This window comes from Miscanthus floridulus, chromosome 5, assembly GCF_019320115.1.
Source record: "Miscanthus floridulus cultivar M001 chromosome 5, ASM1932011v1, whole genome shotgun sequence".
NCBI lineage: Eukaryota > Viridiplantae > Streptophyta > Magnoliopsida > Poales > Poaceae > Miscanthus > Miscanthus floridulus.
In genome coordinates this window covers 148348174-148369035 of record NC_089584.1, presented here as the reverse complement: position 1 = coordinate 148369035, position 20862 = coordinate 148348174, and the positions used below count along the sequence as shown (strand labels likewise).

The following is a 20862-nucleotide window of genomic DNA, read 5'->3' as shown; positions in this document are numbered from 1 at the left end:
TGGCAAGACAAGGGCAAGGATAGATACACTGACGCAATTGTTTTTCTTATTTTTCTTGTTCAACATCACCATCTATGTGATTTTGTAACAACAATGTACTCCTAAACATCATAAGGGGCCGTTTGGGGCCAATATAAATATATCAGGTGGGGAACGCCTCGCCCCGTTGACCTTCAAAAAAAAAGATGAGATCCTGGACAGCAGCTGTGCTAGGTGACCATCAGCAGCTAGCCAATCAAAAAGGAAACATGAAATTTCTGAGTTATCCTTCTTCACATGAACCTGTCATGCTTCTGTATAGCTAATTGAGAAGAACATGCATTGTACCAACTCACTTCCACATTGTACACATTTTAAAAAAAAAGGAATCAGATAATCAAATCATGATTTTTGTACCACAAACATGCCGTATGTATTTCAGTTTAAAAAAACTACATTGTATTTATATATTACATCTTGTATTCAAGTCTGACGAAACTGAAACACTTCTTCAGAGTACGCCGGCTGTGAGGAGAGCTGAATATTGCTACTCATATTATCCATCCCCCCCGTCCTGTTATCCTGTTAGAAGTTAGAATCCTATCCTATTATATCGATTTTCATCCACTCCATCCTTGTCTCTCGATCTCTGTGCTTCTTTGGGGACGGACGAGTACTGAACTGGGTTTAATAACAAGTCAAATATCTCATTTCCAAGTTTTTTCGGTGCAAGCACGGGAGTACCAACACACCCTTTTCGTTCATTTACTCAACGGAGTTCACTGAAATAGGGCAATGAATCCCAAGCAGCTGGCCCCACGCCACATGTCGATCCATCCATCCATCTCACATGACCCCCATATATCATCCAGTTCAGACGACCATGCATCGTGTTGCTGGTTCACCGGAATTCCAAAATTCACTTCAGCCTTCTCTCTCACGAATACAAGTGCACCCAACTACAGGTCTGTACATGAACGAGTAGTGGACTGGATTTTGTAACAAGTAATAAAACATCTCCTTTCCAAGTTTTTTTGGGTACAAGCTAGCTAGTACACAAGTACCAAATAACACATCCTTCTCGTTCATTTACTTCACGTACTTCACTGAAATACTCAAATGAATCCCACACTTAAAAGAAGTAAAAAAAAAACATACTGATGCTGGTAAGTGGTAACACGACCAACTTGTGATGAATGAACAAAAACATATAGGCAGGCTGTACGTAGGAGACCTCTTCGGACAGAAACCCTTCTGCTGTTGGTTGGTTGTTGCTCCCGCTGCCTTCTCCTCTTCCCAGCTCCTACTCAACTCAACAAAGCTAGTAGCCGAGACCACATCGGAATGGAGGACGACGATCCAGCAGCTGCTGGCCTGACCGTCCCAGAGGCCTTCATCCGCCGGGTCAAACTCAGCGTCGCAAGCAACGAGGAGATCGTAAGCACCTCTCCTCTCTTCCCTTCACGTTAGTTTTCTCCTTCCATCAACTCTCCCTGTCTGCCTAGCTCATGCATCTTCTTCTTCTCCGATGAACAATGCCCATCATCCGGCTGGCAGAAGCTCATGGCGCATCCGGTGGAGAACCCCATCCCGATCACGCACTGCAGCCAGCTCCAGGACAACCCATCGCTGGGGCTGCCCCTGCAGGTCGGCACCAGCTGCGAGTCCTGCGGCGCCACGCAGCTCGACAAGTGCGAAGGGCATTTCGGCTTCATCAAGCTGCCGGAGCCCATCTACCACCCCAGCCACATCTCGGAGCTGGGGAAGATACTCAACCTCGTCTGCCTCTGCTGCCTCCGCCTCAAGAAACCCAAGGTACGCGCGTGCCAGCCAGCCACGGACAAGAACCCTGCCAAAATTCAGAGAAATCATATCTGTTATGGTTACAAACAGAATGCCTCACATGCTTCTTTTTTGTTTGTTTGTTTATTATTCTCAAGCAGAAGGGCACCGGGAAAGAAAGCAGATTTACTTCATGCTCATACTGTCAGGTACTCCGTAATACTTTGTGACTGATTAAACGACATATCCTGCCATACCTTATTGTTCATACAAATTTGTTCACTTAGTCACTTGGGTTGATTGGAACACACACATATATCCTCAAATATCAAATCATGTCTGACGGTCACAATTTCCCATGTCAGCACATTCCTGATCTGGAGCACTACTTTGCTTGAACAATGAAATAGCGCTGCTCTTACAAATCCCTGCATTTTCCTCTTGTTCTAGGATCTCCCATGTAACACCCTAAAATTTCATTTGCAAATTAATAATTAAATTTGAGCCAATACTTGATTCTCTATGCATTTTAACCTAGGCCAAATAATAATTTTGGTTAATTAAAATTAACTATAAAGGTTAAAAACATGTTTGTTGCATTCATGCCGAAGCATACTGTTTTTTTGTTGAGTGTAGGGCTAGGTTGTTTGGGGTTGAATTCAAATTTCATTTGAATTTGATCAATTTTCAAGCTCCGAAAATAGAAAAGGGTTTATTTTTGAAAAACTCTCTTCTTCCTCCTTTTCAGCCCAACTCCAGAACCGGCGCAGCCCTTTCCTCCTTCCCCTTCCCACGCTTGGCCTGCTGGCGGCCCAGCCCCGCGCCCCCTCCCTTCCTTCGCGCACGCGGCCCACTCAGCGCCGTCGCCCCGCACCCGCGCCCTTCCTCCGTGCACGCCTGCAGCCCGTCGTCGCGGCCCAGCTCGGCTCTCGGCCCAGGCAGGAGGCCTGCTCCGCGCCACGCCGCGCGCACTCCTTCTCTTCACTCGCTGCGACGCGGGACCCGCCCATCACACGCGCCTCCCTCCTTTCCTTCTTCGTTCCCGGAGATGGCAGTTGCCATGCTCGGCAGCATGGAAGGGATTCGAAATCCCGTGATTCGCAGCCCGCCGCGCTTGCTTCCCATCTCTGCACACTCGTCCGGCCTATAAAGCCCGCTGCCGAGCCCCTCCCTCACTTCCTTTTCCCCGTCCACGCTCGGGCTCGCACTACCGCCGTAATCCGCCCGCGCCGGTGCTCCAACGCCGTCGACAACGCACCCAGAAGTTCCGTCGTCACTCACCGCGACCTGTAGGTGCCCTCACTTCTTCGTTTTTGTAACGAATCGCTCGAATTTCACTCACCCGCGAACATGCCCTCTCTCCAGCTCGCCGCCACCATCGACCCGGTTCCTTCGGTGCCTTCCCAGACGCCGCAAACCCTCGCATCGGACTCGCGGTATACCCCTCGTTGTTCCCGCGCCTTCGTTTTCACTTTCTGTTCACAGACTCACCGTAGCAGCGTGCTCCGCTTCTTACCGATCATGGCGCCGCCGTGGGGGCCATCGTCTCGACGTGTTCCCCGCCCAAGATTTGCATTTCGTTGAGTTCGCGAGATCGCGCACATCATCCCCGCGCTTTCCGTTTGGAACGGCGTGGCCGGAATCGCCATCCCGGCGTCCGCCGCCGAGCTTGACTAGCCGCCGGCCATGGTGTTGGCCGCGGGAGTTGTCTTCTCCGGTGGTCTGCGCGTCCCTTCGTCTGGTGTTGCCGTTCTTGGATGGACGGCCACGATTAGGCCATACCGGTTCGGTATGTAACCGGTCCACCAGTAGGGCTGTGGACTCGGTCTTCAGCGCCGCGTCAGCACGCGTCCACGCACACATGGTGCACCGCACCAATCACGCGCAGCCTCGTGGCGCCCAGTCAGCAGCCACGCGGGTCAAACCGCAGTCAGCCGGGCAATTTTTCAGTTTAGCCGTCGGGTTTTCAGTGAATCAACCCGCGGTCCAGTACAGTTCAAAGGAATTACTTTTCAGTCCCGTTTTTATTCGTTTTAATTTTAGAAAATAGTGCGTGCCGTCCATAATTCGTTTAAATTCAGATTTTAATTGTTTTAATTAAAAAAATGAGTTCGGTCTATTTACAGAAATGCCATTGAAACTTGTTTTATGCATAACTTTTGCGTTTTAAGTCCGGTTTAAGTGATTCTTTCGCTCATGTGTTCGTAGCAGTACGTAGATTAGCTTTATAAGCTTTTCAATCTATGTTTTTACTGTTTGGTATACTGTTCTAATAGAAGTCTATTTGTATGCATGTAATGATTGGATTGGATGCTTGATTGGTGAATTGGAACACATTTAGAATGTGATCAGTTTGAGGCTCCTAAGGACTAGTTGGGAGATCAGCAATACCAAGAGAAGAACTTTGAGGAATGTAAGTGTAGCAAATGCCCCTTGTACCTATGAGCTCTACAATTTATTTACATGCATGTGTTTAAATTTGAAGTACCCTTAAGAACTTTACCTAGATTACTACTTGTACCACATATCCTTGTTACCTATGGTTTGGGATGCATTTTTTATAGATGCTGCAGCGCTCAACATAAAGTAATTGTTAAACATGACTAAAGATATTATGCAATGTGATAAAATGGAGCTTTTTAGCAACAACTTGGGGGCTAGAGTACGGGGTTGAGTGCTCTAGTGCCTTTTCATAAGAACTTAATCCTAAAGCGGCCACCCAGGAGGTTTCGTACAACCCCGAGTGTCATATGGCTCTGACTTTAACCTGTTACCTAGATTGTACTAGCTCGTATGTAGCTTTCCGTAAGGGCAAGAGGGGGGCACTAGTTGGTATGTTTCTTTTACTGCTAGGGTGTGTACCAGTGCCGCGACCACACGTGCCACTCCTAGAGGAGGGCCACATACGGCTAGACGGCTTAAACCTTAGCAGCTACGACTTGTTAGTGCGACTAGCGAAGGGTTATGTAGTGAAACCCTACCACACTTCCTAGGTAGAGGTGTTGTGGGCTTAGCAAACCCCGGCATTGGGAATCACGGCTCGATGGGTAAAGTTGTTCAATTTCTACAGAAATATTTAACCTGTTATAACAGCCAGTGCTCACGGATACGAGCGATCTGGATCCTTCATGATTAGTGGTTACTATGGATGGTTGGAAAATTGATATAATCTTGATTATTCACTATTACCACTTGGGTTGGGTTTATTTACTAAATTAGTGATTCAGGATGCTAAAACTTAAACAACTAAAATTACGAACCGCAGTCAAACCGTGTCTAGCCTTTGAGCCTCATAGATCCCTTTGATATACTTGCTAAGCATGGTGAGCTTACACTTATTTTACATTCAATGAAAATCCTGGATGGGTAACAGATAACGTATATGAAGAGTTTCTAGAAGATGTCCAGGACTACTAGATTGATGTTCACCAGTTGGAGTCCCTGTGGCAGTTTGGGCTAGTTTTCCGCTTTGTGTAATAATGTTGCCAATGAGCAAGACTATGTGATAACAGTATGATGAGATATGCGGTGTAATAAAGTACTTTACTTTGATATTATTATAATTTGATGGTATATGTGTGTTTGGACATCCTGGGCGCACATATATAAGTACTTGATTTTATTATGCAAAATTGGGTGCGACAAATTGGTATTAGAGCTATAATTGACTGTAGGACGATCAACCTAGTTAGAAATAGACATTTTTAGGATCACATTATCTTTATTTTGCTACCTTTAATTTACTATTAAATTTTTGCTTATATCCTGTCTTTCATCTGTTGCAAAAATTATCTTATTCTAATACTCAACCTTTTCAATCTTATAGATGGCCCGCACCAAGCTGACACCCCGCAAGCGTACCATTGTGATGCCAACAAGAAGGACGAGGTTCACGCTTGGCAAGCGCGTTCCTGCACATCTGGTGGAGGCTCTGAGGAGCATGGAGGAGGAACCGCCTATGGAGGTGCCCATGGAGGAACCTATGGAGGACCAGATGGAGGATGAACCCATGGATGAAGAGACTGAAGAGGGGCCCATGATTGAGGAGCCCATAGAGATAGAAGAATCTAAGGAGGAGCCCATGGAAGAAAATGGACTAGGGTGGTCAGGATGGAGCTGGTGACCCTGATGATGGTGATGATTCTGGCAACTCTGATTCTGATGATGGGGGTAATGATGGTGGTGATGGAGATGGTAGTGATGGTGGAGATGATAGTGGAGATGATGGTGGTAATGGTGATAGAGATGGAGGAGACAGTGGAAATGATGGTGATGATGACCATGATGCACTGCTGGCTCAGGGGTGGACCGTGGAGATCCACTATGATTTGCAGGGAGATGCCTACTACCACCCCAAGCTTCTCTCACTTGTACGTCGCTACCACACCAGGTGCATTGTACAGTATAGGACAGAGCATTGGACCCACCCCGACTACACTGGCTTCTAGGGAGACAGAGGTGTACATCCACGAAGGGACTCGGGTGCGCTACATCCACCATGCTATCACTGCACGGCTCACACAGTGCAGCCGCCATTCGGGATGCTGCTCGACAGGCGTTGGTGGTCAATCGCTGACCGCCACTTCGACGACATTGCATGGGAGGAGGATCGTTATCTTCCCCACCGTCGGAGCGGTCAGTCTACCTGCAACATCGCCGCACCACTTGGGGTGGCGAACCATAGGCTTAGGCCTACCTTGATGAGCTTGGCCCAGACCAACACCGACTTGGATCAAGCCTTGGATGAACTAGATGTCATGAGGAAGGCATACCTGCAGCTTGCCCGTGAGAATGCTACATTGAAGCAGCATCTAGGAGGACCTGATGTGGAAGAACCAGGGATTCCTGCTCAATTGCCCCCAAGGAATAGAGGAGGATTTGGAGACCCCAACACTAGCACCAACATCGACCCATAAGAGGATTTCCCCAAAAATATGTAATAAACACGCATAGATGTGCGAGAGTGTGTTTAGTTTCTTTTCTTTTTAATGATTGAACAATTGTCACTTGAATGGTTGGATGATTGTTATGATGAACAATGTTTGATTTGGATTTTTGACATGATTGTAATGACTTATGGGCATGTCTATGGTCATTTAGTTTAAGGTTAAGGCTTAAGGATGATATGAATAACTAGTTGGGTTTCTTTATATCTTGCTGCCCATTCTGTATCATTCTGAGCAGTCCACCTTTATCAGTTCATATCTCATGTTCTAGATGTCCAATGGTCATGAAAATTTTATGAAGAAAAGTAGACTTCTATATCTTTCTTTTGGATCTAGAATCACCTCAATACCTATTAGAAATTGTGAGATACAGCTGTTGTAAGTTGATGTTTCTGTTCTGTCATAATTCTGGAGCAGTACTTCTTGTCTTCTATTTTTACCTGATTAAACATCAGAATTTGAGAATGTGTTCTAAATGAAAGTTGTAGATAATTTCATAAGCTTTCCAGAAAGGTAAAATTCATATTCAGATAATAAACAAAGAGTGAGATATGCTCATTTTACTGCACTATTGTTTGTCCAACTCGCCGGAAAAATTTAGAACAATTATTTTCTTGTATACCCTATATATATCTGTTGTCTTGATCTTGTGATACCTACTCTCAATAGGCCATTATCTCTTAAAGGTTATATATTTTTGGACATATGAGACTTATATGATGTATCTATAGATGGTGAACACCAGAAGGAACAACCAAGGAGGCGAGGACTTACCGCCGCCACCCCCTTTCACCATAGAGCAACTAATGATGATGCAAACTCAATTGCTTCAGCAGATGGCTCAGAGCATGCAGAATATGGGGAATGGGAATGAGAATGCACCCCCCTCAAGTTAGAGACAAGAGGGGAGAGTTTCTAAAGGGACATTCGTCTGTCTTCAAGCATTCCACTGACCCACTCCAAGCTGATGACTGGCTGCGTGTAATTGAGAGGCAACTTGAGATTGCATAGTGTGATGACAAAGAGAAGGTTTTGTATGCTTTTGGACAGCTGCAAGGAGCTGCACTTGACTGGTGAGACTCTTTCTACTTTGGTCGTACTGAAGCTAATCCCATCACTTGGCAAGAGTTTCGCAGTGCCTTCCGCTCTCATCATGTGCCTGCTGGGTTGATGAAGCTGAAGAAGAAGGAATTCTTGGCTCTCAGGCAGGGGAGCATGTCTATTGCAGAGTATCGTGACAAGTTCATACAATTGTCATGGTACGCACCTACTGAAGTGGAAGATGGTGAGAAGAGGTAGGAGCTATTCATGGAAGGTCTGAATGATGGTCTATAGTACCAACTGTTGTCTCATACCTTTGCTAGTTTTCAGCAGCTAGTGGACAAGGCCTTGGTTATAGAGAACAAGCGCCGCCAAATGTAGGACAAGAAGAGGAAATTACAGGGGCAACAGCAAGGGAGTAACTCTCATGTCCGCACTGCTCCTCAGCAAGCTTACCCACAGCAGCGCTATCAAGGTCAGTCCAGTATGATCAACCTCAACCAGCAACCACAACATGCACAACAGCCACAGCAACAATATAAGGCACCAGTTCAGCGCCAGCAGCAAACCAACAATGCTCCTGTGAAGAATAATGTCCCTAATGCTCCACAGAAGAATGACACACCAAAGGCGCCAAATGCAATCAATGATAACAGATGCTTCAATTGTGGAGAACTAGGACATTAGTCCAACAGATGCCCCAAGAGGACGGCTAACATGCAGTGGAACTATGTCCGTGGAAAGGTGAATCATGTGACTACAGAGACAGCTTAGGAGGCACCTGATGTGGTGATCGTTACGTTTCTGGTCAACTCAAACTCAACTATAGTTCTTTTTGATTCTAGTGCTTTGCATTCATTCATAGCATATACATTCATAAAGAAGCATGGTATTATCATATGTGTTATGAAGAAACCCATGTTAGTAAACTCACCTGGAGAAGAAATAAAAGCAAATTGGATATGCTTAGCTGCTAGTCTCATCATAAGGGGGGTAGAATTTCAAGCCAACCTTGTAGTCATAGACTCATCTGGAATTGATGTTATCTTGGGTATGGATTGGTTGAGGTCCCAGAAGGCACTTATAAATTGTGGGAACAGTTCTGTGAATCTAACCACTCCATCTAGAGAGAAAGTTGAGTATGTGGCAACACAATCAGCCTCAGAAATCTGTCGGGTTAATCAATTGGAGGGCACAACCCTAGGGATATACGGATAGTAAATGAGTATCCAGATGTCTTCCCTGAGGAGTTACTAGGTATGCCACCTGAATGAGATATTGAGTTTATAATTGAATTTTTACCTGGAACTGCACCCATAGCTAAGAGACCTTATAGAATGGGAGTGAATGAATTAGCAGAACTTAAGAAACAAATAAGGGAACTGCTGGATAAGGGTTATGTCCAACCTAGTTCTTCACCTTAGGGTGCACCAGTATTGTTTGTAGAGAAGAAAGATGGTACACAAAGAATATGCATAGATTATAGATCACTTAATTAGGTCACAATTAAGAACAAATATCCACTACCTAGAATCAATGAACTGTTTGACTAGTTGAAAGGAGCTTGTGTATTTTCCAAGATCGACCTCCGATCTGGATACCATTAGTTGAGAATAAGACATTCTGACATTCCCAAAACCGCTTTTGTGACCCGATATGGATTATATGAGTTCACAGTCATGTCTTTTGGTCTGACAAATGCAACTGCTTACTTCATGTATTTGATGAATAAAGTATTCATGGAGTACCATGATAAGTTTGTCATCATGTTTATTGATGATATAATAGTCTACTCTAAGAATGAAGAGAAACATGAGGAAAATTTGAGGCTAGTATTGCAAAAGCTTAGAGAACATCAGCTCTATGCTAAGTTTAGCAAATGTGAGTTCTGGTTAAAAGAAGTATCTTTCCTTGGTCACATAATCTCTAATGGAGGAGTAGCAGTAGATCCCAAGAAGGTTAGAGATGTGTTGAGTTGGAAGCCACCTCAAGACGTCAGTGAGATTCGGAGTTTCCTTGGTATGGCTGGGTACTATAGGAGATTCATCGAGGGATTCTCTAAGTTAGCAAAACTCATGACTGCTCTGTTAGAGAAGAATATCAAATTCGTATGGTCTAAGCAATGTCAGGATAGTTTTGAGGAGTTGAAAAAGAGATTGACTTCTGCCCCAGAGCTTATCTTACCTGATCTTACCAAAAGCTTCTCTATCTATTATGATGCCTCATGACAAGGTCTAGGCTGTGTTCTTATGCAAGAGGGTAGAGTTGTTGCCTACGCATCTAGACAACTGAGAAAACATGAGTTAGATTATTTGACTCATGATCTAGAGTTAGCAGCTATGGTACATGCTCTCAAGATTTGGAGGCATTACCTGATTGGTCATAAGTGTGAGATTTATACGGATCATAAGAGTTTGAAGTATATATTCACTCAGTCAGATCTAAATTTGAGGCAGCGCAGATGGCTAGAGTTAATCAAGGATTATGATTTAGAAATACACTATCATCCAAGAAAAGCTAATGTTGTAGCAGATGCCTTGAGTAAGAGGAGTTATGTGAACATGGCCTATGCAACTCAATTACCTAAAGAGTTGTGTGAGGAGTTCGAACACCTAAATTTGGGTATTGTGGCTAACACTATGGAGTTAGAGGTGGAACCTACTCTAGAATGAGAGATTCGTAAGGGACAATTGAATGATGAGAAGATCAAAGATATTGTTGAACGTATAGTGATTGGTAAAGCCCTAGGATTCCACATGGATGATCAAGGAACAATATGGTTTGGTAAAAGGATTTGTGTGCCAGAAGTGAAGTCTATTAGAGAACCCATTTTGAGGGAAGCTCATGACTCGGCATATTCTATACACCCGGGGAGTACTAAAATATATCTTGATCTTAAAGAGAGATATTGGTGGTATGGACTAAAAAGAGATGTAGCTGAGCATGTGGCCATATGTGATACGTGCCAAATGGTAAAGGCAGAGCATCAGAGGCCAGCAAGTTTACTTCAACCTATGAAGATACCCGAGTGGAAATGGAAAGAAGTTGAAATAGATTTCATAGTGGGATTACCTCGTACACAGAGGGGATATGACTCTATCTGGGTAATTGTAGACCATCTAACAAAAGTAGCACATTTCATTCCTGTCAAGACAACTTATTCTGGTGTGAAGTTGGCAGAGCTATACATGGAAAGGATTGTATGTTTACATGGAGTACCGAAGAAGATTGTTTTAGATAGGGGTACACAGTTCACATCGCATTTTTGGCAGAAGTTGCATGAATCCATGGACACGAAGTTGAACTTTAGCTCAGCTTATCATCCTCAGACAGATGGGCAGACTGAGAGAACACATCAGATTCTAGAGGATATGTTGAGAGCTTGTGCTCTACAGTACGGGACAAGTTGGGAAAAGAGTTTACCCTATGCTGAATTCTTCTATAATAATATCTACCAGAAAAGTCTCAAGATGTCACTATTTGAAGCGTTGTATGGCAGAAAGTGCAGGACACCACCGTTTTGGAATCAAACGAGGGAAAGTCAAGTCTTTGGACCAAAAGTTTTGCAACAGGTAGAGAAACAAGTACAAACAATAAGGCAAAACTTGAAGGTCGCACAATCTCGATAGAAAAGCTATGCTAACACGAGAAGAAGGGAATTGGTGTTTGAGATTGGTGATTTTGTTTATCTCAAAGTTTTACCTATGACAGGAGTTAAGAGATTTCATACCAAGGGAAAGTTGTCACCCAAGTATGTGGGACCCTTCAAGATCATCAACAAGAGAGGAGAAGTTGCTTACCAGCTGGAATTACCAGAACAGCTCTCTGGTGTTCATGATGTCTTCCATATATCGCAGCTTAAGAAATTTTTAAGAGTACCTAAGGAACAGTTAACTTTGGATGAACTGGATATCCAAGAGGATCTATCCTACAAAGAATATCCAGTGAGAATCTTGAAAACAGCTGAGAGAATCACAAGGAGCAGGATTATAAGAATGTGTAAGGTTCAGTGGAACAGACACTCTGTGGATGAGGCAACCTGGGAAAGAGAGGATGATCTGAAATCCGACTATCCAAATCTGTTCGAATCATCCAAATCTCGAGGATGAGATTCATCTTAAAGGGGTAGGTTTGTAACACCCTAAAATTTCATTTGCAAATTAATAATTAAATTTGCGCCATTACTTGATTCTCTATGCATTTTAACCTAGGTCAAATAATAAATTTTGGTTAATTAAAATTAACTATAAGGGTTAAAAACATGTTTGTTGCATTCATGCCGAAGCATACTGTTTTTGGTTGAGTGTAGGGCTAGGTTGTTTGGGGTTGAATTCAAATTTCATTTGAATTTGATCAATTTTCAAGCTCTAAAAATAGGAAAGGATTTATTTTGGAAAAACTCTCTTCTTCCTCCTTTTCAGCCCAACTCCAGAACTAGCCCAGCCCTTTCCTCCTTCCCCTTCCCGCGCTTGGCCTGCTGGTGGCCCAGCCCCGCGCGCTCTCCCTTCCTTCCTTCGCGCACGCGGCCTGCTCGTGGCCCGCTCAACGCCGTCGCTCCACACCCGCGCCCTTCCTCCGCGCACGCCTACAGCCCGTCGTCACGGCCTAGCTCGGCGCTTGGCCCAGGTAGAGGCCTGCTCCGCGCCACGCCGCGCGCACTGCCTTCTCTTCACTCGCTGCGACGCGGGACCCACCCGTCAGAAGCGCCTCCCACCTTTCCTTCTTCGTTCCCAAAGATGGCGTTGCCATGCTCGGCAACTCGCCGCCGCGCCCGCGCCAACATGGAAGGGATTCGAAATCCCGTGATTCACAGCCCGCCGCGCTTGCTTCCCATCCCTGCACGCCCGTCCAGCCTATAAAGCCCACTGCCAAGTCCCCTCCCTCTCTTCCTTTTCCTTGTCTCCGCTTGAGCTCACACTGCCGCTGTAATCCGCCCGTGCCGGTGCTCCAACGCCGTCGACAACACACCCAGAAGCTCCGCCGTCACTCACCACAACCGTAGGTGCCCTCACTTCTTCGTTTTTGTAATGAAACGCTCGGATTTCACTCACCCACAAACATGCCCTCTCTCCAGCTCGCTGCCGCCGTCGACCCGGTCCTTCGGTGCCTTCCCGGACGCCGCAAACCATCGCATCGGACTCGTGGTATACCCCTCGTTGTTCCCGCGCCTTCGTTTTCGCTTTTCGTTCACAGAATCACCAGTAGCAGCGTGCTTCGCTTCTTACCGATCATGGCGCCACCATGGGGGCCGTCGTCTCGACGTGTTCCCCGTCCTAAATTTGCATTTTGTTGAGTTCACGAGATCGCGCACATCATCCCCGTGCTTTCCGTTTGGAACAGCGTGGCCGGAATCGCCATCCCGGCGTCCGCCGTCGAGCTTGACTCGCCGCCGGCCATGGTGTTGGCCACGGGAGTTGTCTTCTCCGGCGGTCCACGCGCCCCCTTCGTCTGGCGCTGTCCGTTCTTGGATGGGTTGATTAGGCCATACCGGTTCAGTATGTAATCGGTCCACAGTAGGGCTGTGGACTCGGTCCGCAGCGCCGTGTCAACACGCACACGTGGTGCACCGCACCAATCACGCGCAGCCGCATGGCGACCAGTCAGCAGCCACGCAGGTCAAACCGCAGTCAGTCGGGCAATTTTTCAGTTTAGCCCTCGGGTTTTCAGTGAATCAACCCGCGGTCCAGTACAGTTCAAAGGAATTACTTTTAGTCCTGTTTTTATTTGTTTTAGTCCATGTAGTTTTAGAAAATAGTGCGCGCCGTCCATGATTCGTTTAAATTCAGATTTTAATTGTTTTTAATTCAAAAAATGAGTTCGGTTTATTTACAGAAATGTCATTGAAACTTGTTTTATGCTTAACTTTTGCGTTTTAAGTCCGATTTGAGTGATTCTTTCAGCTCATATGTTCGTAGCAGCACGTGGATTAGCTTTATAAGCTTTTCAATCTATGTGTTTACTGTTTGGTGTACTGTTCTAATAGAAGTCTATTTGTATGCATGTAATGATTGGATTGGATGCTGGATTGATGAATTGGAACATGTTTAGAAGGTGATCAGTTTGAGGCTTCTAAGGACCAGTTGGGAGATCAGAAATACCAAGAGGAGAACTTTGAGAAAGGCAAGTGTAGCAAAGGCCCTTTGTACCTATGAACTCTACAATTCATTATATGCATGTGTTTAAATTTGAAGTACCCTTGAGGACTTTACCTAGATTACTACTTGTACTACATATCCTTGTTACCTATGATTTGGGATGTATTTTTGGATAGATGCTGCAGCGCTCAACATAAACTCATAAAGTAATTGTTAAACATGACTAAAGGTATTATACAACGTGATAAAATGAAGCTTTTTAGCAACAATTAGGTGGCTAGAGTACGGGGTTGAGGGCTCTAGTGCCTCTTTATAAGGACTTAATCCTGAAGCGACCACCCAGGAGGTTTCGTACAACCCCGAGTGTCATATGGCTCTGACTTTAACCTGTTACCTAGATTGTACTAGATCGTCTGTAGCTTTCCGTACGGGTAAGAGGGGGGCTCTGACTTTAACATGTGATAGTTTGGACTAGTTTTCCGCTTTGTGTAATAATGTTGTCAATGAGCAAGACTATGTGATAACAGTATGATGAGATATGTGGTGTAATAAAGTACTTTACTTTGATATTATTATAATTTGATGATATATGTGTGTTTGGACATCCTAGCGTACATATACGAGTACTTGATTTTGCTATGCAAAATTGGATGCGACATCCCACCACTATGTGTCAGTCAAGTGAAGAAATCTAACGGTGCCCGTAGCTTGGAACTGAAAGTGCCATTAAAGCAAGAGGTTGCCGACGGGTTTTGGAGCTTCCTTCAATTTGGCTTCCACACAAGCGGTACATCTCACCGCCGCCCCTTACATCCAAAAGAGGTACTCAACGATTCTGGGCAATATCTACACTCCTGAAACATTTCAAATGTACTCACATCTTGTTCAGAGGGACTCACAGCTTGTTCTTCAATTTCTTAGGTTCAGGACATAATGAAGAAGATCACTGAAGAAACAAGAGCTAGGCTTGCTGCTAGGGGATACAATCTTCAGGATGGATTTGTGATGGATAACATGTCCATCCCACCCAATTGCCTGCAGATTTCAAATATGTTAGATGAGAACACAGAATTGTGCCCTCCTGTAAGTACCTCCTGATAAAACAATTACCTGTTTGCATAAGACCCCCTTCTTCCAGATCATTATAATTACTCCTGATTGTCCCTTCCTGATTTAGAACACATCAAAAGGCTTGTTGCGGAAAGTCCTACGCATGATAGAACAAATCAAAAGCTTAAATATCAGCCACCCAAATATTGAAGCACGTGAGTTAGGGGCAGATGATCTTCAGGTAGCTGTCGCCGATTACATGAATATGGGAGGGGCAGCAAAGGTACCTATAGTTAATCTGTAAAATAAGTAGAAATTACGTTATTGATCATAACTGCAGCAACATAATGTGTTATCGTCTTACGTCTTTTGAAGGTTTCCCAGCATGTCACCTTTACAAGACAGCCTGCACCAAAACAGTGGCATAAAAAGATGAAGGCCCTCTTCCTTGGTAAGAGTTCAAGCTACACGTGTCGTGCAGTGATCACTGGTGACCCATACATTGGCCTTGATGTAGTAGGGGTGCCTGATGAAATAGCTAGAAGAATGTCAGTACAAGAATGTGTCACAAACTACAACATTGCTAGGCTGCAAGACATGATAGATAAAGGACTATTATGCCTGACATACACCGATCTGAATACCAATACATATGACTTGGATGGGAAGAAAGGAAACAACAAGTGCATCATGCTGAGGGTTGGTGAAACTGTAGACCGAAGAGTCCTTGACGGGGATCTCGTCTTCCTCAATAGACCACCAAGCACTGACATGCACTCAATTCAAGCTTTATATGTCCATGTCTATGATGACCACACTATAAAGATCAACCCGCTCAACTGTGGCCCACTTGGAGCAGATTTTGATGGCGATTGTGTTCACATCTTCTTCCCAAGATCAGTTCCAGCAAGGGTTCAAGCTGCAGAGCTCTTCACTGTGGAGAAACAACTGCTGAACTCCCACAATGCGAAGCTGAACTTTCAGATCAAGAATGACTACCTACTAGCTCTGAAGATAATGTGTGACAGATCGTATTCTAGAGAAAAGGCAAACCAAATTGCCATGTTCTCGTCAGGGATGATTCCACCGCGCAATCGTTGGACTATTTGCGATCGTTGGACTATTCTTCACATTCTACAGACTACCGATGCATTAAGAATCGTACCAAGCCACCCGAACACTGTTGGAGCCTCAGTTACTGCCATCATCTCATCAACTCTTTCAGAAAAGGGTCCAAGGGAGGCCATAAAGCTCATAAATCTTCTGCAGCCCCTCCTAATGGAATCACTGCTTATGGATGGTTTCAGCATAAGCTTGAAAGATCTTGATGGCCGGAGTGCAATGCAGAAGGCAAATCAAAGTATTTCTCTTGAGATCGATGAGTTCAGCAAGTCAACTGTGGACTCCATTGCTAATTCCTCTGCCCTTGGTCTGCTCGTTGATCCAAAAAAATGATTCAGCTCTGAAGAAATTAGTTGAGCAGATTGGTTTCTTGGGCCGTCAACTGCAAAGCACTGATAGGTTATACTCTAGCAGGTTATACTCTAGCAACTTAGTGGAGGACTGCTATAACTTTCTGGAAAAGTGCAGCGGAAGCACCAAGTGTTATGAACCACCAAAGGGACATGATTTTGTTACGAGTTCATTTTACAATGGTTTAAACCCATATGAGGAACTACTACACTCAATGTCAGTAAGGGAAAAGATAGAGCGCTCATCATCTAAAGGACTGGCTGAACCTGACAATCTTTTTAAGAATATGATGGCAATGCTCCGAGATGTCACAGTATGCTATGATGGAACCATGAGAACTTCATACAGCAACTCAATTGTACAACTTGATTCGACAAATGTATCAAGTTCTGTGACACCAGGTGATCCTGTTGGTATCTTAGCAGCCCCTGCATTTGCAAATGCTGCATACAAGGCAGTGTTAGATCCAAATCAGAAAAACATGACATCTTGGGACTCGATGAAGGTGAAGTGCTTAGTAGATCTGTTCCATTCCCAGTATAATTTAATATGTTGAGTATAATGACTTCTATATGTTACTTTACAGGAAGTACTTCTTACCGATGCTTGCTCTAAAACTGGTACCATTGACCAAAAGGCAATTTGTATCTGAACAAATGCTTTTGTGGACTCAAGTTTTGTACGGAAATAGCAGCACACAGGGTGCAATCCTGCTTAAAAAGAATCAAATTGGAATATTGTGCCACTGAGATTTCCATCAAGTATGCACTATGCACTTCCTAGTTATTTATTTCACCACATTGTAGTGCATTTGTTGAATACTGTTAGCCTACTTGATTAAAAAGAATGCTTGGCCTAAACTTTGTGTTGATAGTATTATATTACAAAAATGATTCAAAAGCCTAAATAACACTTGAAAATTACAGATAATCTGAGCTGATGTAAACTGGTATTTTATTCAACTTTGCTCAGTCCACCTTAAGCCACAATGTGGAGTTATAATAATAGCAATCACTTATGGTTTCAGCGTATGTTGTTATCAGTCTAATCATTGTCCTATTTCAGGTACCAGCAAGAAGCAACTCAAGCAGCACAATGCCTTGTTGGTCACATTCACCTAGATAAGGTATATCATTCTACTTCTGAAATAATATTTATCTATTTTCAGAATTGTCACTAATAATATATTGGTTTCTGTTGCTACTGTAGGAGCAATTGAATCGGATGGAAATAACTATGGGAAATATTCTTCAAACATGCCAAAAAAAATATCAATAAACATGTAACAAAAAATAGGCAGCTGATGCAAATTTTGAAGACAACTGAAATAATTTCAAGGTGCTTCACTTTTCTACAATATAGTGCTGAAATAGCATGGATATTTTTTCCCATTTCTTTCATATGCTCACTTACTGTTTAGACCCACTAATATTGAGTTATCAGTTTAGTACAAGGTTAACATATGCATAGTTCAGCTATTAGCTAAAGCCTGTAATAATCTAATTTTTACCTCATAAATTGTCTGGTTCTAGTTCATACCTTCTTAGTAAACTTCTTAACATGATGTCTTCTCTTTGCAGTGAATACTGCTTGTGTGGCCAGGATATAGGTGATGAGCGAGCCTTGCAAGTTTCCTGCTTGCAGTGTTACATCCATGCAAGCACCACCACAGCGCAATCTGAATCTAATGTTATCCAGATGACGACCAATACAATTTTTCCTATACTATTGGACACGGTTATAAAAGGTTATAACGGAATTCACATTGACATAACATCGAATGGAAAACACAAATACTTATGCAGAAATTATGCCTTTTGAAGTTCTTACTGTTGAACCACTCTTGCCTCGTCTCATAGGTGATCCTCGAGTCCAGGAGGCTAAGTTGATATGGGTTGAACCAGAATTAACACGTTGGGTCAAGAACTCCAGTGCAGAGCAAAAAGGATAACTGGCACTGGAAATCGCAGTGGATAAGATAGCGGCTGCAGAGAGCGGTGGCACCTGGGGAGTAGTAATGGATGCATGTGTCCCTGTGATGGATCTAATTGACACCACCAGGTCTGCACCTTGCAATATCCAAGAAGTTCAAAAGGTGTTTGGTATTTCCTGCGTCTTTGATCGAGTCGTGCAGGTTGGTTCTTGTCTTCTGCCTTTCTGATTAATTCAGATCAACTAAAGCTTATATTGAAAGGTTTCTCATGTTCTGCCCTCCTCTCGGATCATTCTTTCAGCACCTTTCCAAGGCTATTGGGATGGTTAAAAAATCAGTTCTCATGGAGCACCTGATAACCGTGGCAAGCAGCATGACCTGCACAGGTAGCTTGCATGGCTTCAATAGATCTGGTTCCAAGGCCACATTCCAGTCCCTGAAAGTTCAGGTGCCATTTACTGAAGCTACACTGTCTGTAAGTGTCGTACATTTTTTTTGAGTTCCCTATTTTGGTGCCCCAGTACCTATTGCCAACCATAATACAAAAATGAGGAAACATGCTGCAGAGACCAATGCAATGTTTCCGGAAGAGTGCAGAGAAGGTAGACTCTGATCAGCTGGCTAGTGTTGTGTCAACCTGCTCTTGGGGTAATCACACAGCAATCGGGACTGGCTCAGCTTTCAAAATCCACTGGAACGATGAGAACCAGGTAATTTGGCCATTTCACCTATCTATGCTATTCACAGAACAAAATCATCTACCATTTCTCATCTATTATGAACTCATTTTGGTCTCTTACAGTCTGCAAGCAACGAAATACTCAGAGAATACAATTTATATGACTTCCTTGAAGCCGTTGGAACAGTAGGAGCTACTGAACAGAAGACAGATGCTCCTCACAGTTTATGCTTGTATGACGTTGACCAGCTTCCAGAGGACGAAGTTCAAGAGGATGAGGTGGTATGTTTTGGTGGAACTAGTCCAATATCATGGACAGACAAGCCAAAAGGTGATTCCCTGCTGCATGATTTTATGGGTAGGGCTGGAATGTGCAGCACTGTACAGGAACACCAGGGAATGCAAAATAAGATAAAATGGAACTCAGTTGCAAACTGGAAAAATGATAAGCCAATGGGTCCTCCCCGTACAGCTTTTGCAGAATCAACTAGCACCAGAGGACAGAATAAGAGACAGTTTACCGGCCAAGTATATGCTCGAAAGCAACCAAAGCATAGCTGGAGCCAAGCTGCGACACACCAAAATAACAAGCTAAGTTGGTGTAGAGAAAATGTTGCAGGCGCACAGGACTTTGCCAATGCAGAATCATCTAGCTCAGGTGGATGGAACAGGAAGAATAGTGGTTTTGGTCGAGGTGGTCTTAGAGGTGGCGGTAGAGGCATGTGGAAATTAGAGGGACCACACCGTGGAGGCAGTAACAGCAGGAACTGGAGAGCCCAGAATAACAACAATGCTAGACCAGGAAGGATCAGTTACAGTTTCACACCAGTGGAGCAGCGGATATACACACAAATTGAACCAATCATTAAGAATGTAAAAAGGATCATCCGTGAATCAAGGTACATTTCCTGGCCTAATGCAGCTTGGACAAACAAGCCTGCTTGATAAGTAACTAGGATAATTCAAGTAGTATGCTGAATTGCTGAAAGATAGGATGACCATGATTGATTTAGCTCGAGCTTCACAAGGTCCAAGTAACTGCAATAGTAAACAATATGCCTATTTTTTTGGTTACCTTGAGACACCAGGTGCTCCTTCTGCGCCTGAATCACTTATTCACGGTCTGCCTCGATTTATAATTTGCAGAGATGGCATGAAGCTTTCTCAAGATGATGAGATGTTCGTGGTGAATGAGATTCTGATGTACCACCCAGAGAAGGAGAAGAAGATGGCTGGTCAGGGCAACTACATTATGGTAAGCACTAAGCAGCTCATCTTTGCATGAGAATGAGATCATAGAGAAATGCTCTTCTGGTTAACTGTTTTCCTGCTTGCAGGTCGATAAGCATCAAACTTTCCCTAGCAGCAGATGCTTGTACGTTGCGTCCTCAGAAAGATCGAGATCAGGTTTCTCTTACAAGAAGTGCCTAGAGAATTTCATCAGGATCCACTACCCACATGCTGCGGATTCGTTCTGCAGAAAGTACTTCAAATGATGAGCCATAGCATGCTAATTTGCCCCAGAGGTGCTTGCATGCAGTGGTGCCACATTCTAAGTCCTTGGAGTGATCTGGATTGCCTCCAATTTCTGCTACAATGTTGCCTTTGATGTCCACTAACTTTAAAGTTTAATTTGGTTGAAACTTCTGTAACTGTGATGCTATTTATGAACAGTAGTAAACCGAAACGCCCAGACTTTTAAAAGTTTACAGTTGTCTGACAATTGAATGACTGATGATGATGGTAAGGACTAAATTAAAAGAGACTTGCTCATGTAAACCATGAATTATCCCATTGTGCCCACATCCATAGAGGAACATAGTTCATGCACCTGAACCATCATACTCAAAATCATATAGCACAATCATAGTAGATTTCATTCTT

The 20862-nt window shown here is 43.9% G+C and overlaps 1 pseudogene; it reads left to right on the top strand.

The window, feature by feature from the left end:
* Positions 1–1323: 1323 nt before the first annotated feature.
* LOC136455598 (DNA-directed RNA polymerase V subunit 1-like) lies at positions 1324–20474 on the top strand (annotated as a pseudogene).
* Positions 20475–20862: the final 388 nt, after the last annotated feature.